The 27,782-nt window shown below is 39.9% G+C and overlaps 1 protein-coding gene across 4 annotated transcripts in view; it reads right to left on the bottom strand.

The window, feature by feature from the left end:
* The window catches only part of zmiz2 (zinc finger, MIZ-type containing 2), a 57,535-nt gene extending 29,753 nt beyond the window's left edge, over positions 1 to 27,782 (bottom strand). For 3 of the 4 annotated variants that reach the window (XM_056261472.1, XM_056261471.1, XM_056261474.1), the window contains exon 1: positions 24,117 to 24,743. The gene's annotated coding sequence lies outside the window, so the exon portion shown is untranslated. Of the gene's footprint in view, positions 1 to 24,116; positions 24,744 to 27,610 lie in introns of those variants that run through there. The other variant, XM_056261473.1, reaches the window with a different exon arrangement.

Below are 27,782 nucleotides of genomic sequence, written 5' to 3'. Positions count from 1 at the left end.
TTAAACACTTTAAAATGTTATTTAACAACTGAAACTTGTTTAAACACATTGTTCATGACTCAAAAATATAGATTTGCATCAGATTTAAAAATATACATATTTTTAAAACACCTTTTTTGAAGCTTTGTCAATGACCCATATACAAAACACTGGCATTTGGTCAAAATATCATATTTGTGTTCAACAGAAGTCAGTCGGTCATACAGGTTTGGGATTGGAATGACACGAGGTTGAGTAAATGGTGGCTGCATTTTCATTTTTGAGTGAACTATCCTTTTAAATGCAACAACAACGAGACTAAATTCCAAACGATACTACAATGACATCGCCAGCATGGCATGTAAGGAGCATCCATGTTTCATAACACATCTGCGAGCGGTTTGTTTGTGTCTGACTCTGGAGGAGCGGCAAGGCGCCAGACGAGAGCAAGTACTTAACGGTAGAACAGAACAGGCCGTGACTATCTTCACTCAGCAGATTTAGTGGGTCTCTCCAGGTCTAGATCTGCACCGTTCCTCGGCTAACTCCTCCTCAAAACACCTTCCTCTCAAAGTTGGTGGGAGATGCCCGTCGCCGTGAGGCTTACCTCATCACCATAAAACTATCACACACACACACTTCTGCTTCTCGTCTTCCCTCCGTCTGCAAGGGCGGGAGCGTCCCGGGGTTCGTTCTCCAGTGCAAATCACAACTCTTGTGAAGATATTCTTGGTGGAAAGAATTGCTCTTCAACATCCCAACAAGACATTCCCAGAGGAAAACGACTAGGAAAGACAATTGAGCATATTAATAACGTCCTTCCTACGTGCACCACACTGTATTTTTATGACACAGAAAATGTGAGACGCAGCCGAAATGCACCAGTGTTCATAGGTTATTAGCAAAGAAATCAAGTTGCATCGTCATTCTCGGAGACAAGAAAAGGTTGAGTGGAAGTGCACAATGGAGCACATTCATTTGGCCGATATCAGATTTCTTCATGGGCATCAGTGAATGGTCTATAAGAGCCCAAGCCTCGCCGCTCTAAAACCCATTTCCCCCGTTTGTGCTTGCTTGAATCGAGCAGCACCGAATGCAAATTGCATCACAATGTATTGATTCTCCTTTAATGACTTTGTTACGCCTCTGACTGTCCTTTACAAAAGCAGAGCTGGCTGGTTCGTTCAAGGGCCTCCGCTTGATAAACTTGTCTGACTTCAATGCTCAGCTGCTCTGTGCATGTCTGTGAGTCTCTCTCTCTCTCTCTCTCTCTCTCTCTCTCTCTCTCTCTCTCTCTCTCTCTCTCTCTCTCTCTCTCTCTCTCTCTCTCTCTCTCTCTCTCTCTCTCTCTCTCTCTCTCTCTCTCTCTCTCTCTCTCTCTCTCTCTCTCTCTCTCTCTCTCTCTCTCTCTCTCTCTCTCTCTCTTCTCTCTCTCTCTTCTGCAACGTGACTCACTCTGCACACAGCAGTGTCTTTCTCTCCCTCGCTGGTGTAGAGGGAAAAACAGGTTGATTGACTGATGGTTTGGCTGATGAACAGTGACAGAGCCACTCGATGGAGACTTGCATTGAGACAGCTTTCTGCTGGCCAAAATCGGTCCCTCTACTCCGTTATCAGAGAACGGCGCTTGCCGTGCGGCTTACGGGAGCTGTAAAAGAGCTTCGGCTGGGATTGCAGCAGAGATGTTACTCTAATGGCAGTGTTTTGACTGTCAGTGTTTCCAGGGCTTTCGCATCCTCACATAAATGCGATGGTTCCTTGGTACCGATACTTGGTGGTTGAGGAGAGACCCCTGACATGATTTTAAAGCGCCTTGGGTGGACAGTAGTACATATGAAAGCGCTATGTAAATAATTCATTCCTACAGATGAGTGGGTGGCCTCTCAAATCAATTTGAGGGACTTGAAAACGAGCAAGGTTCATCCGTATCTTATTCTAAGGAACATGACAAGCCCTACTCATGCAAAGCAACAAACACGCTTGCATAAAGAAGTTCCCCTTCTGATGACTAGCTGTGATCATGGGACTCATCATGACGAGGCTCTTCACAAAGACAGCTCACAGAGCCTGGGCTGAGTGTGTCCACAACACCACAAACCACTATCACACCTGCATCCAAAAAAGTAAAGTTTGATGAAAAGGCTTGTTCACACCCCAAAGAATTTGCGACTAATTGAGCAATTTGCCTTTTCGCTCATTTATTTTGTCCATTCATGGTGAGGTGCGGCTTGAAATGTGAAAAAAAACAACAACACCTGCCCTGTGACCAAAGGGGCAAAACTTGGTTACACCACCAAGCCCTGATGAAATCCAGGGACTTTTCTAGGAACAAAATTTGCAAAATGGATTTGAATTTTAAAAGCATTATCAAATTAGCCAATATCTAATAAACAAATGGTGTTTTATATATATATATATATATATATATATATATATATATATACACGTGTGTGTGTGTGTGTGTGTGTGTGTGTGTGTGTGTGTGTGTGTGTGTGTGTGTGTGTGTGTGTGTGTGTTTGTGTGCGTAATGTGTGTGTGTGTGTGTGTGTGTGTGTTTGTGTGCGTAATGTGGACTCATGCATTTTCTGTAAAGCTGCTTTGAAGTGTGTATTGTGTGTATGTGTATTGTGAAAGTGCTATACAAATAAATGTGAATAGAATTGTGTATTTATTTTTAAATATTTAATGATATTATATAAATATATATATATATAGAAATATATATAGGCTATATATACATTGAACACAATTCAAAATTTATGTTTATGTTCTAATTATAAATTTATAATATATTATTGATCTATTATTATGTATTATATATTAATAATATGTATTATTTAAAATGCATCAATCCGTTCATAGAACGCTCCGTATCAATGTTTTTTTTTTTTGCAAAGCCAATCTAGCGCTCCGTAAATGTAAATGACATTTGTATGTATTTTAAATAAAAGACACTAGGGGTGGCACGGTACATGAAAAAACATCCGAACCGTTCGGTTCAGAGCGTGTGTGCGTCTCACGGTTCGACGCATGCGCAATGTAGCCTCGTGCCCGTATGATCTCAGACATGCGTTTCCTTTTCGCGCGAAATAAGACGTGTGTGGACATACAAATGTGGCTTGTTCGACTTGAACCGGTGCTGCACAGAGCGATCGGCGAATGACATCAAAGTACCGCGAGCGCGACGGCTCCGTATGCTTTTCAATCACTCTCGCGGTACTTTGATGTTATTACCGATCGCTCTGTGCAGCGCCGGTTCAAGTCGAACACGCCAGTAAAAGTGGAGTATGGAGTGCTGCAGGCAGTGGTGGAATGTAACGAAGTACAAATACTTCGTTACTTTACTTAAGTACATTTTTCACGTATCTGTACTTTACTTAAGTAGAATCAATAGTGCATACTTTTTACTTTTACTTCGTTACATTTTGCAGCAATTATTATACTTTCTACTCCACTACATTTCTACAACGTTCTGTTACATTTTCGTTAAATTTTCTGATCAGTTTTCCCCCTCTGCCAAAACGTCATCCTGACCGTCCGTTCATCGCACGTTTCTGTCTCACCATGTGAAGTTTGGTTGCCATAGACATATCAACCCGGTCACACTAAATGCGTCTCTATAGCACGCAGTGTGTTTATCGTGCAATTTATACGCGAAAATTAATTTTTACATGCATAGGAAACGCATTGGTAGGTTTCATAGACAGTAAAAGAAAGGTAGGTTTAGTAGTGATGTGGGGTGCGTGTGTATTATACGTTTGGTTAGGATTAGTATGGCAAGCCAAGAGGTTCAGAATTACGCCATAAATGAATCGCGTTTACAGCCAAACGCCGTCATATACGGCGTTTTAACATAATATGTGTTTATATATATATATATATATATACCGTAAATAGTAAGGGTTGGCTATATAGTAAGCTTGATGTGTATATTGCCTAATTGCAAGCTTGTTCAGAAATGGTGACAAAAACTTAAATTATAACTGCTTTTCCATCATATTGAACATCATTATATGAGTATTAGGTTGAATGAGTTAGAATTAACTCTTTTATTAATTATTAGAATATAGACATTAAGAGAATAAATTGTTATGCAAGTACTTTTACTTTTAATACTTAAAGTACATTTAAAATCAGGTACTTTTTACTTAAGTAGGGTTGTCATTGTGGTACTTCTACTTTTACTAAAGTAAATATGTCTCTGGTTATTTGTACTTTGACTTAAGTACTGAGATTCAGTACTTCCTCCACCACTGGCTGCAGGTCACGTCACGCGGAGAAGTGGCAAGTGGGAGAGATAAGGAAGGCTAACCGGAGTTGGAGGATGCTGCACTTTAATTTCAAGTGAAAAAAGTGTATCCTCACTCTCAGGGAATTGAAGCATTGTGAACTTATGTTTCACTTTATGATTATGGCCTTTGATATTGCTATAGCCTAATTATGGGCAATTATGTTTAATGTATTGTGACTTATTTAAAAGAAAGAGTTTTAAGAGTTCCTCTCTTTTTCTTTTAAAAGATACAATTTTTGTAAGAGCTACACTTAAGTTGGCAGTTTGATAAATGCAAGTTAATTTTCAATCTTTGTGTGCTAAAAATGCACATAAGTTCCTGTAGAGATAGTGATACACGTTCTACTTTTTTTGCCAAATAAACGAAAAGCATGTCATCAATGTCTTCTCTCTTGCTGTATCAAAATCTCACCTAGCTTTCCTCGGAGATGGTCCCAATAATGTGCTTAAAGTCAATTCAAATTCAGTTTGTGCATGATTGCATGATATAACATTTTTGTTAATACTGTATCCTAAATTGTGGATAATTAAGCTATATATCATATGCTGAAGTACATTTCTGGAGTGTTAAAGATTAAAAGAAAAAATAACAACAAGAACCGCACAGAACCGAAAACCGTGACCCTAAAACCGTGATACAAACCGAACCGTGGGTTTTGTGAACCGTGCCACCCCTAAAAGACAAAGGTTGTACTAATTGTCAGCTTGCTTATTTTGCTCAAGATACAGATTTATTGAGTCCACATGTCATGCAATCTAGAAACTCAGCGATGCTGTTTGCGAATGTTCATTAGAACTATGGTTTCGGGAAACACCGACTCGTTAAACTGCTGATAACGACAGAACTTGCGACCATAGTTGGCTAACGATGCTTTCGGGAAACGCACCCCAGCTTAGTTTCTAGATGTAGACACTCACAGAGGACGTGAGGAAAATCCCACAACAGATAGCAAGTACAATGCGAGTTTATATTTTGCTTCCTAAAATATATTTGCACAATGTAAAAATGTAAAATAGTGCCCTGCCGTGTTGAAGTTTTGCTACATTTTCTTTATTGTTTTCTTTATTTTTCTTTATTCTTTAAGGAGATGCACTGAATTTTGGTGAATAAGAGGACCTATTTTATTTTGATGCACATATTTGTACATTAGCAGGAATGTAGCACAATATGGATGTGAAAGCAGTTATAATGTGACAATAAAATTGTTTTTGGTTAAAATCAACAAATAATCGTGATGATTAATCGCGATCTCAACATTGATCAAAATAATCGTGATCATCATTTTGGCCATAATCGTGCATGGCTCCCTGTTGCGTGTTCATAAGTCGGACCCACTAACCGGCTAAAGAGAGGAAGAGGAGGAAATCACCGCTCAGAAGGCAGGAAGAACGTTCTGCTGCTGTTACAGGAAGCTACAGCGCATGAGCATCCAAGTAGCCTAGCATGAACCAACACAAACATGTGACAGTGTTAGTCAGAGGGGTCCGTTCGGTGAAAAAGCACTACACCTCTGTTTTCTCAGGTTGTGGGTGTATTGTGGTCAAGGCCTGCGAGAGGAGCCAGTGACTGTGTACGTGGCTACACACAACGTCAGAGGAACAGGTCAGTTGCAATTCTGCTGGGGCTTTACACAGTGTCAGAGTGTGTCAGTGTGTCCCACCCCTGCCCTGACTCACGGTTTCAGTCTGACAAACACGCTCACGCCCCCTTAACCATGCACACACTCTGTGACCTCTCTCCTCACAGATCTACTGTGTGCGCATGCAAGACGTTCACGATCAGCGAGTGTGAAAGCTGTCTAAATAAGAGATCCGAGGTGGAGGAAAGCCAGGAATACTGCTTCTCCATCACTCACACAGACACGGAGCAGACGCTGAGAGCACCTGTGTGGGTAAAGCTGTCAGGGCCAACAGATACAAACCAACATATCCCAGATCAACTGAGTGATAGGCTGTTACCATGCCTATTCCCCCATCAGCTTAAAAGCTCAGGCACTGAAGCCTCTTTTCCATCTAAACAGGCACGACACGGTTTCGATGTAAAAGAGGCATGAATTTTAGATCTTTTGAGTTACCTAGTTTTGAGAACTTAACATTCAAAGTAATGTAACTGCTCACTTTTAAGCCATCACAAACTGGTTTGATTTAGACCTTATTCACAGCAGCGCTATCATTGATTTGTTTTTAACAGGAATGAAAGCGAGGCTGTGTGTGTGTATCTCTTCGGTGGGTTGTACAGTTATTGGATTGTTCTGCTGACGAAACACTGCAAAAATATCTTTCCGAGAAATTTCAGTAGACAAAAAAAACCCCAGACAATATGAGCTGTGGAAAATTATAAGTGATCTAGGAGCTTTATACAGCGGATGCCATTGAAAACACAGTAAGGCTATCCCTCACAGCCTCACTTTCACACCTCTCACGGCTCAGCTTTGAATAAGGTCTATTATGTTTGGATGTCAAGTAATAAACAGGACAGTAGCAATCAAACAAAAAGATAACGAGAGGAAAAATACTGCAAGATATTAGGAATGTACGGAAGCGCATTGCATTCACTTGAGGAAAAAAATCTACTCTGTTTTTCTTAATTAACGAGTTAATTATCTCAGAATTACGAGATAATTTTTCAAGGAAAAAGGTTTTTGCTCTGTTTTTCTGAATTAATGACTTAACCATCTGAAAATTATGAGTAACACATTAATTCATAAAAACAGAGTGAAAAAAATGTTTTTCAAGAAAAATGTATCTCATAATTCTGAGTTATTAACTCGTTAATTTAGAAAAACAGAGTAGATTTTTTTTCCTCAAGTGAATGCAATATGCGCTTCCGTAGGAATGCATAGCATAATAGAGTAAAATGAATTAATATGATGAGAAAATAATATTGACTAAATTTAAAGGGTTCAAACTTTACACAGTGAGCAGTGCGTACCGGATATCCGGCATACCGTATCTGTGTGTGTTGTGCTGCCTCGCTAGTTCTAGCTTGAGGAAGCGCATCATACGTGTAAATGATCGATCGGTGTCACTTTAGAGTACTCGTCCACATTCATGGTGCTAGTAGAAATATATATTGTATTTAGCTAGCTACTGTTATGTTGTAATGCTTAATATTTTAAACAACCCAATAAATTCATTAAATAATCTTACATTTGGGTATTTAAGATAGGTTGGCAGTTATCCTAACTTAAAGAAGATATTTAAGATGATTTTAAAGATTCTTTAAAGATTCATTCTTTTTAAGATTTAAACATTTTCTTAAATTTTGTCTTAAAGGGACACTCCACTGTTTTTTCATATTAAACTATGTTATTCCCTTAACTAAGACGAGTTGATGCATACCTCTCTCGTCTCAGTGTGTGCACTCAATCGCTCTGGTGCGGGAGACACTTTGATAGCACTTAACTTAGCCCAGTTCATTCATTAGGATCCAAACAGAGAAGCGACCAAACACCTCCACGTTTTCCCTATTTAAATAGTTACACGAGTGGTATAACTCGACCAAGAATGGTGACACAAAATAAAACGTTGCGCTTTTCTAAGCGTGTAAAGTGGATAACTATAATGTATGGCGGAATACCATAGCAAGTGCTTGGGAGCACTTCGACTCGGCGCAGTGATATCATCACTCGTGAAAAGTCCTCTCCCCCTCCCCCTCTCCCTCTCCGGAGTGATGATATTACTGCACCGAGTCCATAGATATATATGCGCCGAGTCGAAGTGCTCCCAAGCACTTGCTATGGTATTCCGCCATACATTATAGTTATCCACTTTAAACGCTTAGAAAAGCGCAACGTTTTATTTTGTGTCACCATTCTTGGTCGAGTTACACTACTCGTGTAACTGTATTTAAATAGGGAAAACGTGGAGGTGTTTGGTCGCTTCTCTGTTTGGATCCTAATGAATGAACTGGGCTAAGTTAAGTGCTATCAAAGTGTCTCCCGCACCAGAGCGATTGAGTGCACGCACTGAGACGAGAGAGGTATGTATCAACTCGTCTTAGTTAAGGGAATAACATAGTTTAATATGAAAAAACGGTGGAGTATCCCTTTAAGAACAATCCTAAGAAAAAAAGATAAGAACATTCTTAAGATTTTTTGGGAATACAAAATATTTGTATCTTTTTAGAAAATAAGAAGAAAATGTCAGTTAAGAAGAATTTTATTCTTAAGACTGTTTCGTGAATCCGGCCCCTGATCCTGGTCTCTGACTGTACTGGTTCCTGCTTCAAGACTAGCAGGTTTAAGGGGCTGTCAAAAAGTTTATGGTATGACGGATTATTCAGTAGTCAGCTTATGATGAAGGCAAGGGGGTAAAGGTCAGCCAAACCCGACACCCTGTTAGTTTTGTCTGTCAGGAGCAGATGGAGAGGTGATGCTGGCTTAGCCGTTCTGGTCCAACAGCCTCCGTGAGTCTCCGTCCAGACTCTCACCTTGTCATCGTGCCAGCCGGGGCTAAGGGCAACACAGGGCCTGAACGCCAGTCACCTTTGTTCTCACACAGAAATTGCAGAGTGTTAAAAGCATTAGTTTGACAAATCTATCTCGGGATACTTAGGAAAGCAATTGTAAAAGCAAGTCAAGGCAGGTCCCATCCTGGGTGGTGCTGCTGTCAAGAAACACAACTTACATCTTGCACTTTCATCTAGGTGAGAAAGCTAAAACAGCGTTTTATAATGATCATTTCTGCATGGCTTCTTTCAGAGGTGCTTTCTAAGAAAAAAATGACTCAAGATAACTCCATGCAGAACCCAATGACTTGGGCTGCATATCAATTATGGACATAAAGTCTTGGCAAGGGTGCAACGATAACCTTCACTAACAAGAAGCAAGAACAAACATGCCATTTCAGCCGATGCCAATCAGTAAATTATTAAGCGAAACCATGAAGACACAGAGTCTGTTGCTGTAAACGAGTCGGCAGTCTGTTGCACAACAACTTTCTCGTCTCAACAATCAGACTCTTTGACTTCGCCATCCGCTTTGTTCGCTCACAGAAGGCAGGATAGAGATGCAGGGCTAATGAGGCATCTATCAGGGCCCACGGTGTCCCTGTCACTGAGAACAGAGGATCCATTAACCCGAGCGACCTTGCTGGGTTGTGTCCACTCCACAGTAACCAGACAACACCACCACAGCCTGAGGAGGAGCTCATTACTGCAGAAAGACGGCCTTGGCAGGGAAGGCTTGTGTGGAGCGATACGTGCACTCGCGGAGAATTTCGGGTTGTCGCAGATCGATTTGCCTGTAATTCAAATCAGACTCAAAAGCTGCGGCGCACTACTAAGCAAATGATCAACTGAATGACAAAAGAAGCCAGGGTGTCAAAAATGGATTTTTACCCCCACATAATTATTTGTTAATTATGTTTTTTAAATTATATTGAATTGGGAATTAGGTAATTTGTTAATTATTTGTTTTTGGGTTCTCTCACCAAGTTGTAAATGTTGATCAAATGTTTAACATAACACTTTTTATATGCAATAATGTTATATATATATAGTAATAATGTTATATATATTTATAAATATATTAAATAGTCTGTATATATAAATAAATACATTACAAAATCTGAATTAAAAAAAATGTTCTCTCTCTCTCTCTATCTATATATATATAGTTTTATTCTGTTTCAATTCAATTTTTATTATTTTACAACAACACAGTCCCGCTGAATAATCTTGTCAAATGATGTTGTATGGCCAACAATATCATGTGCGTTTCGCACGCAAGGGTCTCTACCAACCCCCCCTTGCCCTCTTTTTGTCTTTATAATGATGAATTGTGCCTTGCCGTCCTCATACGGGGAGGTGCGCCATATGGAGGGTGTGAATGATGACACAGAGTGCTTCTCTCTGGTGGCCAGATTAGATGGAAACAAGCCTGTTCTGGGAGTTGCCTTGTGGCAGGGCAGAGCGGTGGAGGACCTGCGTCAGAGCCCGGCGCGAACCTGATGGGAAGATTACACAGCGGCTGACATTGCAGATGAGACCGCAGGAAAGATTCATTTTGACAACGCGTCCGTTTTCCGTTAACGTACAACCCTGTCATCGTTCTGATCTGATTCTGGTGTTATCAGATACGGGCGGCCCGTTTAAAGAACGACAGCTCGTGTTTTATGCGCCATGTTATTTGATATATAGATTTAATTGTACTATTATAGTACACAAAGAGGATAGTAAATGATCCGTACACTGGTATGAGCGCTAAAGCTCAATGTGTCTGAATACATGTGCTAACTGCTAAGCCACAACGCTGATGTTGCACTGCAAATTTAAAGGGACAGTTCACACAAAAATGAACTAATACCAAACCTGACCTTGTTCCTTCTAAGGAACACAGAAGATATTTTAAAGAATATTTTTGTCCATATAATTAAAGTGATGGTTCAAAAAACTAAATTGGCCTCCAATTACTTTCATTTTGTGTTACGCAGAAGAAAAAAAAGCCATACCAGTTTGGAGTAACACATTTTCACTTTTAGTTAAACTCTTTAAACTACTATGGTTCTCTATCTTTACTGGTTCGCTAGCATGTTCATCATTAAGGGTGAACATAAAAAAATCTGAAAGCCATTTAGATTGCAAAGAGAGGTCAGAAAACTCCCTTGACAGAGAGACATATCAAAAGGATGATGCTCACTCAGCGTCCCTCTGGCAGACACGCACAAGATTAGAAACATTCAGAGCTGTCAATACAAATATGTTTCTTTTTAGTTGTCTGTGCCTGAAGGAAGGATGAAAGAAGTTACAGAGAGAGAGAGACACTTTGCTGCTTGGTGTTTGAACTGCCATAGTGTGTCTAAGCCTTTTCTCAGGTGGCCAAACACCAATACAGTAGTGTATTTGGGAGTGTGTATTACAAGACATTGAACACAGCATCTAATCCTCCTTATCTGTACCAGCTGTCACCACAGTCAACTAAAAATAAGAGGCGGAAATCGACGCCTTACCCCTTCTCCAGCTGAGACAAACTAGTGGACTAGAGCAAATAAAAGTGTACAATGCAAGTTAAGCTCAATCCACAGCATTTGTAGCATAATGAGTGATTTCTTTTCCCTACAAAAAAAACAACAAAAACAAAAAACTGGGTAACAATGAAGCACTTAATGGAAGTGAAAATACTCACTCTTTCAACAGGTAAATTCGATTTTTGAAATTTATTTGTTACTAACCTTTTCTCTGTAAAGCTATAGGCTACACAATTTTACAACTTTTTTTGCAATGACAATGCAATGCTATAACTTTGTTGTTTTTGTTAACTAAAACTATTAAAAATCATTTTTTGTTGACGTCATTTTAGTTCTATTTCAGTTAGTTGCCAAGGCAACATGTCCAATTATTGTTTAGGTTTTACATCCAATATTCATATTTTTTATATCAGCTTTAAAAAACTTAAAGCTGAATTCCAGTATTTGAAAGAACTAATAAAAATTATGAAAACATGAAATAAAACTACTTAAACTTAAAATAAAAACTAAAAAGTTCAAATAAAATGTAAAAAGAATATTAATAAATATTATAATAGTGTATAAATACATAATACTAAAACACTGAACGCCATTAATCTTTTTTTAACAGATTTAAACAGCTGTACAGATTTAATAGTTTAAACAGAAGAATTATTGTAAATAATGTAAGTGCTTTCAAAAAAACATTACCCCAAGTTTCACATTTAAATATTTATATTCATAATATTTATTTTGCCCTATTTACTTCCATTGCAAGTTGTTGTTGTTTTAAGAAAATTAAGGAAGAGAGTGAGACCCAATTTTTGGGTGGGTGGGGGGGTAATCAACATTATTCCAAAAAATGCAGTCGATTCAGCTTAACTTGTCTTGAAACCAAACTATTCCTTTAACAAATTTCCATAATGATAAAAAAAAAATGAAGGGACGCAACTGTCATGATGCAGTAATACCACACAGTCACTTTTCACATGAGTCTTCGCACAGTCTAGCAGGGTGTGTAGCATATGGACGACCGCAGCTAATTGTGTGTCTGAATCACGAGTTTGGCCAAAAAAACCTGAGTGAAACCATTAGCTGCTTGTGTCTAGATGAGCACCCCTTTAACACACATTCCCAGGATTCCTAGCAGCTGGTGGAAAGGTACTCTGGGGTGACCCCTGCGACCCTTGCACATTGATATCCGAGACAAAGTGTCTTTACCTTTCTCTGCAGTTACAGCCGAATAAACAGCCCTCAGGCCACAGTCCCTACAGGAGCAATTTGCGTGAGTGGTCAAAAAAACACAAAAAAAAAACACACACACACCCTGTAGCCCAAAGAAGATCAAAGCTATTCCTGCATATCCCAACATACAGGGGGGAGTGAAGAACATCAATTTGCAGAGCAAACGGCAGCTGCACTGAAAGGGGAAGAGCGTCCACCCCCACCCCGTGCGCTCGTCCATCTCCAGCGTCCATTACCACCCTCTATACACCTCTGGAAGTGGAATTTACTACTCACACCGACTCTTTGAAATGATGGGCTGTGGAATCATCTCTCCTCCTTTAATCCCGTTAGATGTGCTTACCGACGTGGCCTTTGAAGGAGAAGCTTGATAGTGGACGAGGATCCCGCCACCATTCGCCATTAGTGAGGTATGAAGCCTCCGGATCTCAGTGCCAACGTTATCCGATAATAAAGTTATGTTGAAGCACTAAAACTAAAATACATCAAAGCTACATTGAAATATTAAAATTATTTACAAAATAATTGACATACAAAATGATTAAAACTTGAAACAAAAACTGAAATTATAAAAATAACTAGTACTAGTGTTGTCAAAAAATATTGATATTTCGATATGTATCGACACTGAAATATCTGAAACTGTTCCAATACAACTTTTCTGCAGTATAGATACACTGATGCCAGCTTCACGTTCTCACTCTCTTCTCTCCGATGGCAAACTAACACTCGCCGGCCTCCTGTCACTCACTCGTCTCAAACACTCTGGTTGAATAGTGCTTGTATTGTGCATAATTTTTGTCATTCCCACAGGTTCAGCGCTCACGCCAAAAGCGTGTGCACCATTGATAGTGGCGATCTAATAAAGCCGCCAAATTGACTTCTTTTTCGTGGCTTAAACGGTCTAATACACACAAAATTATATCAAAATGGGTAAATTCAGGTAAATACAGTCAGTTTTGGGATGTAAATAGTAGAGAAAACACGTGTAACAGTAAATTGGATCCGTGTGTTAGCTCTTAAAGTGACAGCAGCCTAATAAATCTGCTGCTGTCTGTCATGTTAACTAAATAACAAAAAGAGAAAATCATTCGATGTTCTTGACTTTTGTTAGCGTGACTTCGTCATACTCATATTCTAGAAAGAATGTGAGTCTGAAACTGATCCATTGGGCTGTGATTATGGGGCGTGTTTCAACCGAACCAGAAAAGAAAATGCCTCTGCATTAAATTGGATAGACCTACAACCAATCAGAGCAACGGAGTAAATGACGCATGTTCTTCATTCATCTTTCCGACCGACAAATGCCTTGATCGCGGTTCTTTGTTCCTCTTTTAAAAGCAATGCGCGGTCGATATCTTCTATAACAGAAGCGATGGCGGAATATACACATGATTATTGTTATTTCATAAACAAAGTTCGGGAGGAGCACGTTCAAAAAATCAATCCAATCAACTTGTCATCAAACAATAACATGTCTAACGTTACCCTATCAGCATGAGAGGAAGCATATTCACTCTAACTCACCTAACACTCCTCGACAGTTTTTCAGCATCCCTCCACCACCCCGAATCCTCACTCTTGGCTTGTTCTTTCACAGCCAGGAATACGGGGAGTACTCTGGGTTCGGGCCGAATACCGATCACGGAGCCCTCTCCTCGGACAGCACGTCATATACGCATTTATTCTATCTGACTTATTTGTAAGTGTGAACTCGTGAAATCTCAATTCTCCAGCGGCAGAACTTTGTTGTAAACGAATTCAACCCAAGCGCTCTTTGGTGACGTGAGGATTACGTAACTGCACCTCATCTGTCAATCATCGTATAAAGCCCGCCCTGGCAATTTGATTGGTCCGACCATTTTTTGACTGATCATAATTACTCCTCAATGGATCAAGTCCAGACCGAACTTCCCGACCAAAAATTGTTGTGGGCGAGGTTCGGGCTGGCAGCCAGGCTAGACTTTTGTAACTTTAATTGCAAATTGATCTGCATTTAATTTTTACAATGAAAACTATCCAGTGTTACTTTACATTTGATTACTTTAATTTCTGCAGTATTTCTTACCCGAGTACTACTGTTAAACCAACCAGAAAAACTTAAAGCCATATTTAATTTACCTCTTTATTCTTTTGTATTTATTTGTGCTATTGTTTGCAATTTGTTTATATGTTCTTTTATAAAATTATGGAGGTGTATATGGCAGTTTTCCCTGTGGTATCGAATATAAATATTTTTCAAGGTATCGTATTGAAGTTGGAAATTCCAGTATCGTGACAACGCTACTAAATACTATAATAGAATATAAATAATAAAATAACACTGAACCCCATAAACCCTAAAATGTAAAATTGATGATTTAAACAGCTGTACAGCTTAAAAAATACACAAGTTTAAACAGAATAATCAAGGAAAGTGTTTTATTAAAATTATGAGCTTCACACTTTTTTTCCCGACGCAACCTTTGAAGGAGTCTTTGCTTTCGCTAGGTATGAAGCCGGTCTAGATCTCAGTGCAGACGATATCAGACGGCCGTTTGGGAACGCTAATCATCCGAGGACAACCATGAGAGAGTCTCAACACTTTGGCAAACCCCGTCCGGCAGCCTGCAATCTGACTTCAGCAATTTCCAGAGCGTTCCTCAAAGAGGCGAAACATCTAATTTGTCAGTCTTGAGAATGTGAGCGCCAGAAACGGGGAAGCAAAAAAAACAAAAAAAAACAAAGCAGATTTATCCAGGTTTATGACCTCTGCCCTCTCGTTTTGATCTGGCAGAGGTGTGTGTGGTTAAAGCAGCGAGTGGTTACGGCGTGCATGCATGCACACAGCTAGTCAATAAGAGGTTAGGCATCTCTCTGCGCCTGTCTTCTAGTGCACTGTCTGCATGGGCAAAACCGCAGGCGGATTACTGCCAGGCCTATCCGATGATCTTCAGGCTGTTCTGTAATGCCGTCACCCGCCTGTTAGCATGCCGCTCAAGCAACGCCTGAATGGTGTTAATGCAAGATCTCCTCCCTGATGGACGTCTCCACTCCATTCCACACATTATCTACATTAAAAACTCATTTTAGATTAGTGCACATGTGTTTTCCTCCATGATATAACATGACCAACAACAAAGAGGCCATATTAATCTGCGTCTTATAGCGGTTAGCCATTGACATCACCAGGGAGGGAAAACGGACACGGAGCAGCTCGAACATCGATTGCATTGATCTGTACCTCAACATCTTAATGTTTAATCACAAAGCAGCCCCCTTTACTCCGCTGTCATGTGATCCCATTAAACCCTTTAACCACATCTCTCCCCAGGCGGACCGCGGGGGTCCACGCTTCATGCGGTCTCTCGGACCGCTCAGACATTTAATCCGCCGCAATTGATGACCGCAGAACACAGAACTCAAGAGAGGAAATTGACGTAACGGAAGGGTTTTTAGTTTTTTTTTGAAGCTGTGTTTCAGCACACCAAATATAGCCTGGCTAGATCCTTACATGCGGCAGGGACATTGATTTCAACACTGCGTGCTTTGCTCACTCCGCGGATATAAAAAGAAACTCCCCCAGAGTACTGAAACAGTGAGGCAGACAGAAAAGAGAGGGCATGGCTGTGAATGTGTCTATGTGCGCTTTTATTGCTGCAATCTAGAGCATTACTCGGTCTTTGCAAGCACCAAACAGCGTTCAACCTTACCAACCACCAGCAGGATAAATGTTAACATGCTCCATGTCTAGTTTAAAGATTCCTCACAAATTTTAAAGCTATAATATAAACATTTAATACTTGCACACTGCGCAAAGCATATGGTTTACATGTAACATAGTATGCAACCATAAACATTTCAAACAGTTGTCTACTACACTGTCATCACTCATCACTTACTCTCATTACGTGGCACGTTTAACTCCGCAAGTGATATTGAGTTAACACTAAGGAAAACATCGAATTTTTAACCTACTTTTGAGTAAAAACTGTGATTGATATTGAATCTGATTAGGGCTTTAGATTTCTGTTACATTTTTCTGATAACATCGCCACTTAAAATACGGGGGGTTTTGTTTTTTCAAAGAAATTCTGATTATACATCAATATGCTTATAAAATAGTATTATTTCTCTTTATTTCATATTTTTATTTAGTAATTATTATTATTACTAAACAAAATAAGAAATATTACTATTGCAGTATTTCACTGTAAAATAAATCAAGTATTTAAGGCTTGTTTTCTTTCATTTCAAATGCTAAACCATCAGTCTTTTATTGTGGCTCTCCAAGCTTCTTTTTCTTTTTGAGCGCTTCTGATTTTGGGAAAGATGGTTGGCACATCTTGCGTTCCCAAATGCACGTTGTGAGAGACCCAAACTCAGAGCACATGCAGAGATGGATTTTGCATGCAAACTAAGCCGAACTGAGACACTGAAACCTCTGGATCGCAAGTAAAAGAACAGTGCCACACTTCATTCTGAAACACGAGGCGCGTATATTTTAATTAATTTGCAGCCTTTGCGATTTAATAATCACACTAAGCCATATCACGATTATAGTTTTATTTCGAATAATCGTGCATCCCTCCGCTGACTCATTCAAAGTCAGGTTGAGGGCATTGCATTGAGGGATACAGTCTCTCAAGCAGAGCTCTGGGTGTATACGACACATTTTAGCACATGCAATAAGCCATTCATGTAATATGGCACATTGTACAGAATGCATACTGCAAGAATAGCATGTGATTAAGCCATTATGAACATAGCTCAATTTAAGGACTTAAAATAAATAGGCTAAATTAACAGGAACAGAATTATGTTTGAAGGAATCGCTCTTCCTGGGCGGCCTTTTATTCGTCATTGTGTGAGGTCCTGGATTAAATTACCTGCTCATCCTTTTGTTCGTACAGAAGGGCCTCTGTTGACACATCCTCTACAAAACTGCTGTCTTCACACTCCCAATCTGAGCCAAGGTCAAGCACAGTGTTTGCACAAACCAAGGTTAAAAAATAAAGCGATAGGTTTCCTGGTGCAATGACTCTATTTTAAAACACGGCTCCTGTCCTCAAAGACATGGCATGCTAATGGATGTGGTCTACTGTTATAGCTGAGACACGTGCATGAAAGCTACTAATCATTAACAAGTCAATTAAAGTCAGATGAAAAGACTTGATATGAGTCATGACTGTCAACTCCAACAGAGTTCAAAAATATGACAGAAGCGTGTGTCTAAGGGTGCTTTAACACTGGTAGTTTAGTTCGAAACGGGGCACGGTACGCATGAAAAATTGCTAATGTGAAAGCGGTCATGCGGACCCGGTGAGCGCAGCGGCGTACCGAACCCAGACTACCTGAAGAAGTTCGGTTGCACTGGAATTGTGGGGCGATTCGCGTGAATGTGAAATCAACTCGGACTCAGGAGCGCACTGGTTCAGGAAGCTAAGTCACCAGCACACACATTTCGAAGTCATTACTTCAACAAAACACATCATGTAAGGGATGACAATGGTGATGTTTTACATTGGATACGAGCGAGAGTGAGCGTTCAGTGTAATCGCGCATATTATGTTCAATCAGAGCAGCAAATGAATGGATCGGAATCCGCCGTCTCCTCGAGAGTCCGTTTGCAAGTAGCAGAAACCCGGCTTCATGCAACACACATACAGTATATACACATTATAATTACATTTTACCATGATAGTGAGGTGTCTGCGGTTATCATGATGATTTAAATGTATGATACTATGGATGACCCCAATGGTTAATTTGAATAAAAGTAGAGTCCGAACTCAAACATTTAGTTACTTCATTTAGACCCTGGTTCCTGCAGTCGAAATACACAGTACCACCTCAAAGTTCCTAGTTCCTGCGGTGGAAACACGGCTATGTAGTTTCTGCAACTCTAGTGGCAGCTTGCGGAATTACAAAAACACCGGATATTTTGATATATTATTATTATACCTCTTAACGGGTGCTTGTGACGGCATGTCTCAACCACAGTAGGGCTGGGGCGGTATGGATTTTTTCTAACCGCGGTTGAAAAGCAAGATATTCCCGTGGTATAGCGGTAAACCGCTTTAAACACCCAACCCTACCCATACAGACTTCCGCGCACCGCGCACTCACCAGATGGTGTTTTTTTTTTTGGTGTTCTAGACAGATTTTGTTAAATATTTTCACCTACATCCGAAAAAAAACGAGCACAATTTGAAAGAGTCCAATTTTCATTAAGCTGTAATTTGGCATGAACCAATCACTGAATAGATTTCCTAATTTAAGAATATTCTCAGATACATTCGCATTGAATTCATCATTTTCAGGAGAATACATTATGATGTTGAACGAAATGAAAGATGAACACCTTTTCCAACATGTCTTAATTACAAAAATGATATTCCATATTTATGTTAACATAATATAATGTTATTTTTTATTTAATCTATGTCGATTATATGAAAAGTGAACACCATGAGTAAGATAGGATCATAAGATGGGTCAGACATGATTTTGACCACTTTATTAAGTTTTGTTTTGTAGAAAGCCTTTCTTTAAATTAAATTTCGTTTTGTATAAATTGTATCTTAATTTTAATCACTGTTTCATTAACTAATTGCCTGGAATTATACAAATGTAGCAGACATATAATCAGGACGATGTGGAAGCGACGGTGCGATCTCTTGCGCGTGAACTGGAGCTCGTCTCATAAATGAACCGAAACTCGTGCGCCCATCGGAGACGGAGTTCACTGCTGATATTCTGATGATACAACATAGCCAATAGGCTATACTAGGGACTTTAGCCTTTAAATATCTTTGCTGCATGCGCAGTCTCCTTTCTAAAACAGCCAAGAGCTTTCTAGCCTCGCGGCAGCAGCGCCTTGCATCGCTCATAGACCTTAAAACTGATAAAAAAATTCAAAAAACGAAAATTTATCAAAAAACGTTGGTGCGGATGGATGGCGGACAGATGATGAGTTTTGTGCTGCGGTTCCGTTGCGGATGAAATAATAATAGCCCATCCGCGCATCTCTAATACAAATGTAGCTAATGCTATGTGTCATGGAACATTGCGCTCCCCAACTCGCGAAAGGGATTTGCTCCATCTTTTGATAAGTTTTGTTTAGAAAACCTTGAATCCATGTAAGACACACTATCATTAGAAATAATCCATGTCATTAGAATCAATGAATCCATATCATTAGACACAACGTGCACACATGTGCAGGCCAATGTTTTTTTTTTTGTGTGTTTTTTTTGCGGTGATGACGGTGACGAGCTCAGACCCGCGGTTGGAGTCACGTGACCGCGGTATTGCGGTAATGCGGTAACCGTCCCAGCCCTAAACCACAGACTGTAAAAAAAAATATGGACGACACACCTTCACTCTCTTCCATTGTAGAGAAATGAAGCCGCCAATGTCCAAATATGGCGCTGACATCTTGGAGCCCGAGTCTGCGCATTATGGCGCTTTTTTACACGGCACGGTTCGGTACTGCACGCTTTGGCGCTTTTACACTGCATGGTACAGTACGGCTCGGCTCAGTTCGGTACGGCTCACTTGTGGCGCTTTTCCACTGCATGGTACGGTACAGCTCGCTTTAAATGGTACCACCTCTGTTGAGGTTCCAAGCATACCGTACAGATACTAAAATGTGATGTGAACACACTGCAGATCACTGATTGGTCAGACAGAATCATCACTACCAGCGTCATTGTATTTGCGAGACATCAAACCCGCTAGATTTAAATAGCCAGTAACAGCCACCGCTGTAGCACCTGTTTTAAAACTACTTGCTTGACTTGCTTGAAGAACAAAGAAAGAAAGAAAACTTCCAAAAAAAGAAATGGCTGAATCGTGGTCGTACAGACGTTCCTCTCGTTGGTTGCCGAGGAGTGGATAAACTATAACGATCAGACTATAATCCCACCCACTTTGAAGCGGTAGCCTACTAACTGCAGTGGAAAAGCAAACCGAGCTTAAGCGAACCGAGCCGTGCCGAGCCGTACCACGCAGTGGAAAAGCGAAGCGAGCCGAACCGTGCCGAACCGTACTGAGCCGTACCAGCAGTGGAAAAGCGCCATTAGTGAGCGTGACGTGGTGCCGCGATATCAAGCCCACATTCCCGCAGAATCAGTTAGTACAGTTAACTGCAGAACAACTCACCATGTCGGTGTGAAATAAAAAGTTATGGAAATGTAGAAATTAAAGTTGAAGATCCATTCTCCTCCCGAAAAAAGTCAGTTGGTGCCTCAGTGTCTACTTCGCTCAGAGAAGCTGTCAATCATGACGTCACACCCCGGATTTTATAGTAAACGAACCCCTGACATCAGCGTGATAAAAAGTAAAACTACCTAAAATTACAAAAATCATCTTTGGAAAAAAACAAATTGAAGTGTAATTTGATTGGTTAGTTAGTCTGATGCCCCATTAGATTTCATGGAGAGGGCGGGGTTTATGGCCTATACTGGGACCAGTCACCTGGGGGCGATCTAAACTTTTTGGCTTCACTTTTCAGGACCTGTGCGCCACATTTGGTCTCAATAGGTAAATGTATAGGCTTAGGCTACTTATCAGCAAGTGCTCAATGCTGATATGTTGGTTTGGCTTATGTAAGTGAGACCCTCGCGTTCGCTCTAAACAGTGTTAGCTACTCAGTTGCTCACTCTGTCTCTGACACACACCAGCACAGTTAAAAGTATTCTTAATATGTTGGACCTTTTATTAAAGGAACACACCGACTTTTTGGGACTTTAGCTTATTCACCGTATCCCCCAGAGTTAGGTAAGTCCCTTTTCATCTCCGTGCGTGCTGTAACTGTCTGACGCACCCACCGCTAGCCTAGCTTAGCACAAAGACTGGAAGTAAATGGCTCCAGCTAGCATACTGCTCCCAATAAGTGACAAAATAACGCCAACATTTTCCTATTTATATGTTGTGATTTGTATAGTCACAGTGTGTACAAATTAAAAAGGCCATATGAGAGACAGCCATCTTTTAACCGTATACATACTGGGAACTATATTCTCAGAAGGCGAAGCACTGCTACTTGGGCGGAGTGATTAGCGCTACACTGATTAGCGAACTCTCTGCTCCTCACCACGGGGCTTCTCAGGTGCTGCGAGCAAATCATTCCGCAAATCACTTGTATAGTCACCACTGTGACTTTACAAATCACAACATATAAATAGGAAAATGTTGGCGTTATTTGGTCACTTATTGGGAGCAGTATGCTAGCTGGAGCCATTTACTTCCAGTCTTTGTGCTAAGCTAGCGGTGGGTGCATCAGAAGAGTTACAGCACGCACGGAGATGAAAAGGGTATGTATGGACTTATCTAACTCTGGGGGATACGGTGAATAAGCTAAAGTCCCAAAAAGTCAGTGTGTTCCTTTAATAAAAGGTACAACATATTAAGAATACTTTTAACTGTGCTGCTATGTGTCAGAGACAGAGTAAGCAACTGAGTAGCTAACACTGTTTAGAGCGAACGCGAGGGTCTCACTTACATAAGCCAAACCAACATATCAGCATTGAGTACTTTTGACATGACGCACCACCCAGCATACGCGGTTAAAGAAGTCACCGCTCACCACTGGTATACATAACTATTATACACCAGATACAACAGTGAGTATGCTAGTATATTATTTCAAACACAGCCCAATTTATAAGACCAAAGATGTAAGATGAAATGATCCAGATGCTTAAATTCAAATTTGGGGGGGATAGAGGGGGTGCTGTGATTTTTTTTTTGGATCGAAAATTGTGATTGTGTGCAAGCCAAGGCTGTACAAATTGTCCAAAAAGTTTTCTGATTATATATCAATATGACTACAAAATGGTAATCCCTTTTATTTTCGTTCATATTTTAAGTAATAATAATAGTAATAATTTCTTATTTTCTTATATCTCAAACGTTAAACCTTTGAGCTTTTACGCAGCAAACTCTGTACACTCTTGTACGCAAATATTACCTGATAATACCACAGAAGCGCAAACAAACTCCGAGCACATTTAATAATATTAGACTTAGGCCTGTATCCCCAGAGAGAGCCGACACAAAGCCATGACACTCATCTTCAGGACCGAAGCTTTACTTGACACTGCCGAGGCCGGCCTGCCATCAATTATTGACCAACTCCTCACGACCAGAAGTGCTTTTAGTAAACATTTCCTCAACACATAGGGCACATATAAAGACAATGCAACCTTCTGAGTTAAATATTCATGACGATAAGTAATGATGTCATTATTTCCTTTAAAAACCCGAAGAACGTCAGAGTCCCTATGCTGTTTGTCCAGAATAGCAGATGGCTTGGGTCCTTATCATAATTGAGTGATCTATCACCGATGGTGTTTTAGAATGAGACAACGCATGCAAATTAGGGCTTAAAAAAAATAGAAATATCAGCGGAAGGATGTCTGTGGCCATCATTTGACCCCTGGGGATGGGCAACGCTGCATTTGTCGCCTACCTGGTCTGTGACCTGCAAACACAGAGTTTGTAGCAGCGCTGAGGTTCTGTCTGTGCACCACCTTCACCATCTGTCCATCTCACCTGCTGTGTCTTTACCGGCCTAAAACGCCTCCCGCTACACCGACCTGCCTGTAGGTGTGCTGCCAGTATGTAAAGCATCTGGGTGGAGCGCTCTATCATGATGCTAATGCAAAAGGTATTGTGATGCGACAGGCAAAACCCCCCTCTCATGCTGCCCTGTGTATGTGGAGCAACTCAGTTTCAGCTTAGATCCCAAAAAAGAAGATTCTAACAAGGAAAACAAGCATTAGACCTTGCATCTTTCACACACACACCCTGGAACTAACGTGTAAAAACACCTCCTGGAGCAGATCCTGTGGTCCCTAATGACTAAATTCAGAGGTTGATATTCATAACAAACAACTTAAACCACGTTCAACCAAAGAGCCACAATGAAGTGATCACTGTGACAGGCAACACTAGTGTCTCAAATGCATTTAGCTGTGAAATTCACTTAACAGCATCCTGATTGATCTAATAAAAGCTGTGCTATATCATGCCACACATTTCACTCATCAGATCAGAGCTGGACACATTTAAAAACATGTTGCCCACGTTTGCATTGAGAAAAACTGAGAATGCACCAACTCAAACTGAGATTCACTGTCTAGCTCTTTATTTCACACATATTTCAGACAATAACCACATTGCATGAGAGTAAAATCATGCAGCAGAGCAAAGTAATGATCCTACAACCCTGAGTGGGTGCATCTTATAGTGTAATTTCTTTCTTTTAATACACATTTAATGCCCTTTAAATAAAAATTCAAACCATCTAACCCTGGCTGATTACCTAATTCATACTCTAGTCCAGCAGAAGGCATTTCTACTGTAAGCTCATGTGCATGGGTCCATCCTTAGCTTACTCTACTTAATCATTTGAGGGCAACACATATTTATGGCAGATGATTATCGAATTGACAGCTGGAATAAAGAAGTAAAGAAAAGCAGGAAACGACTGCACAGGGCCATTCAAATCACCAAGCATGAATAAAAGCTAACACCTTTGAGCCTTGGAACACATTAAATATCACTACATACATCAGCAGCACATACAAAAATAATCAAAATCACAAAGCAAAACGATAATAAGATGAAAGAGATCATACTGAAAGCTCCAATGATCCGTCCTCACCTTCCACTCCGGCTGCCCGAGGTTGATCTGTTGGCTGGATTTGATTCCGTGTTCGGCTTTCCTTGTGAGAAATCCTCTCTTAATGTTCACAAAATAGAGATCGGGATCTAGCTCGATCCTCGCTGGGTTAAAATGGATAAAAACGTAGCCGTTTCTGTCCTTTCTTGGATAGCTAAGGTTTCCTCAGAAATCGGAAGCCGTGCGAGTACGTTAAAACCGTTAAAACTGGATCATATTATCTGTGAATGTATCCGTTCTTTGCGGATTTCTATTTATATGATCCATAGGTTGCGAAATAAAACACCCTAAGCTTTCAGACTCCCAGCATGTGTTTGTTTTAATGAAATGTTTTTGTGTAAATCCAAAGAGTCGCGACGGCTCTCGTGTTGCTTCTGCTGCTGCTCCTGCGCGCGCGTGCGTGTGTATGTGTGCGCGCGAGTCTGCTCGACTGCATTCCTCCCTCTATTGCACAATGAGTCGCTATAATTTATTCATGAGATCATGGGGATGGAGGTGCTCTGTCGGAAGAAAGAGAGGCAGTTTTTCTCTTTCTTGCTTGCTTTCTTTCTTTCGTTCGTTCGTTCGTTCTTTCTTTCTTTCTTTCTCTCTCTCTTTTTTTTGTCACTCACCCCCTCATCGCCCTCCCCAGCTGACTGACTTCCCTTCGATTGAGAGACTTGATTAATAGAGCGTCGAGGAATCGAACCAACGAGGCTGGGTTGGGGAGGGTGACGATTGTGCTGTGCTCGATGGTGAATATAAAGTGCCCTTCATTGTAGAATCACCTGTAGGCCTACATTAATCTATGTTAGAAAAATATATCACATGCATTAGAGGCTATTTGAAAGTTTTAAAGCTATTATAATATATCATTTTATAAGTATGTCTTTTGTGTAAAATGTAACTGTTGTTCTTGTTTCACAGACGAGGCTTAAACCTAGTCTCAGACTAAAATGCATGTTTGAGCTGTTTTAGCTGAAAGCAGAAATCAAAGTGCACTGATATATCTTAAAATAAGTCAGTGTCATTGTTTTATCTCAAGATAAAAACCAGTAATGTTTTTTTCTAAGGCACGTTTAAAAAAGCTGCTTGAATGTCCTAATTGAATTAAGGTCTAATCCTGACTTAATCTAAGCCTTGTCTGAGAAACCGAGCCTAAAATACCTTTTAATTTTATATTTTATAAGTTCATTTGAAGTTATTTTGTTATGCGCTTTTGTCATTTTTATTATTTTATTTTATTGAATTTTTATCTTTATTAGTGTTTTTAAATGTAGTTTTTTATTTTAGTAGTAGTAATTTTAGTACTTCAAATTAAATTTTCTTTTAAGTTTATATTTTTCATCTAATGGGCTATTTATATCTTATTTTATTTCAGCTTTATTTCAATTAATGAAAATGACTTATAATAGTTTGTCTTTTTGTTATAGCCTACTTTTTGTACCTTTTTTTTTTTGTTGAAAAGTCCCCATAAATTCTTAATTAAAGAATCACAAATTTATTTATTTTTAATGTCAAGAAGATCTTACACAGAAACAAAAAGAAAGGTGTTACATTCTTCTATGTCACAAAGGTACATTTTTTCCCATCTTTTTCAATGTATTTTAAAAGCATACTAGTAAGAGAATAAAATTGGTGTAAAAAGTAACTTATTTGATTTTATTAAGAGCATTTAGGGTAGAGACCAGACCAGATTCCTGTTATAATGGATGAACTTTGCGAATCTGACAATGTGAATTTTTAGTCAGAATGCTTGAGCCAAAATGGCGCACAGTTGCTGCGTTATACATGTTCAGTCAGGGAACTTTTTTTTTTTTTAAAGAATACTTTTATTCAGCAAGGATGCATTAAATTGATCAAAAGTGACAGTAAAGAAATTTATAATGTTACAAAAGATTTCAGTTTCAAATCAATGCCGTTCTTTTGAGCTTTCTATTCATCAAAAAATCCTGAAAAAAATCTATCATGGTTTTCACAAAAATATAAAGGAGCACAACTGTTTTGAACATTGATAATAATACTATTTTTTTCTAGAATGATTTCTGAATGATCATGTGACACTGAAGACTGGAGTAAAGTTGCTGAAAATTCAGCTTTGCATCACAGGAATAAATTACATTTGAAAATATATTCAAATAGAAAACAGCTATTTTAAATTGTAATAATATTTCACAATAGTACTGTTTTTACTGTATTTTTAATTAAATAAATTCAGCCTTGGCGAGCAGAAGAGACTTCGTTCAAAAACATAACAAAATCTTACCGACCCCAAACTTTTGAACAGAAGTTTATCAAAATGCAATTAATTATGTTGATTCAAATTTATTAGCACAATCATAGTTGGCTTCATTCATGAAACACAAACAGAACAAATGTCTATGCAAGAAAAATTTGCATTTTAACTTGTTAAATTGTTGGATTCGATGTATAAACAATCTTACACAGAAATTCCTTCCCCCACCGTTTCATGAATGAGGCCCAATGTGTTCAGGGACATGTTTTTCACATGGGCAGGTAGCCAAAGTGTCTTTAAATCATGAATTAGAAGAGCAGTGGTGTCCGCTGTCCTCTAAAAAGCAGCGGGCAGTGAAAGGATTGGTTCAGACTGCTGCACAACTCACAATAGAGAGGTCAGAGAAGGGCAAACTCAAATTCCCAACCCCTCGGATATGCTTAGATGTGAACTGCACTCTCCCTGGTGAGAGATGTAACTCGCACACTCAACGCTTCATTTCATTAATGATCTCATTTCGTTATTTTCATTGGAATAACATACATGATGAATCCTTCACAATAAGAGCAGGGATGTGAATTGGAAAAGTACATTTCAGGACTGAGCGCATGCACCTTCAGGTCCGGCAGAAAGGAACAGCAGTGGTTTAACTGTGAAACAGATGTATTGCAATCTGGCAGCAGTCAGCAGCGCTGTGTTTGGCAGAGATGGTGTCATGTTAAGGTTTGAATTCAGCTTCTGGGCATGAGGTGACAGTGACAGACGGTGTTCATCAACCTGATCTTTCATCTGCTTTCCTGGCTTTCTCTCGCCGTCTACATTTGTACGTTTATGGTTTGTTCTGATGCTCTTTTGCCTCTGTGATGTTATCACAGAAAGAGGCAGCGCTCACGTCATCCATTTTGTTAGTTTATCAACCTCTTGCTTTCATGCAGTGACATAATTGTTATTCCTCTCTCATTCCTGTCCTGTTAAGATCTCGCAGTGTACTGCGAGAAAAACGGGAAGAGAACTGCCCTTAAGACATTGAGTCAATAAAACAGGCACTTTACTACGCCGTGAGGGGATGGGGTCGTGCTATGTTTGTGCAACAGAGGGGTGGGAGTTGCGTTTTGCGTGCTACAGATGTCAAACTGTCTTAATATTAGTGCCATGCTTCACCAACGTCTCTGTGAATAGGAGTTTTGCATGATTTTAAGATGCAAATGTATTTATAAATCAGTGTGGGTGCATAAAGAGCTCCTGTTTGGTTTGTACTCACCCCTCGCTGAGAATGGTACGCCCCACGCCAATGGCAAGAACATATCATGGGAATTATCCAGCAGAGAGAATGGAGGGAAGGCGGGGGAGAGTGAGAGCGCCGGGGCTAGACTGGAGCTGCTGAGGAAAGAACAATAGATCTGCAGTCTCGATGAGCATGACTGAACGTTAGT

The sequence above is a fragment of the Rhinichthys klamathensis genome, unplaced genomic scaffold (genome assembly GCF_029890125.1).
Source record: "Rhinichthys klamathensis goyatoka isolate OS25496 unplaced genomic scaffold, OSU_Roscu_1.1 h1tg000183l_1, whole genome shotgun sequence".
Classification (NCBI taxonomy): domain Eukaryota; kingdom Metazoa; phylum Chordata; class Actinopteri; order Cypriniformes; family Leuciscidae; genus Rhinichthys; species Rhinichthys klamathensis.
This window is presented reverse-complemented; position numbering and strand designations above follow the sequence as displayed.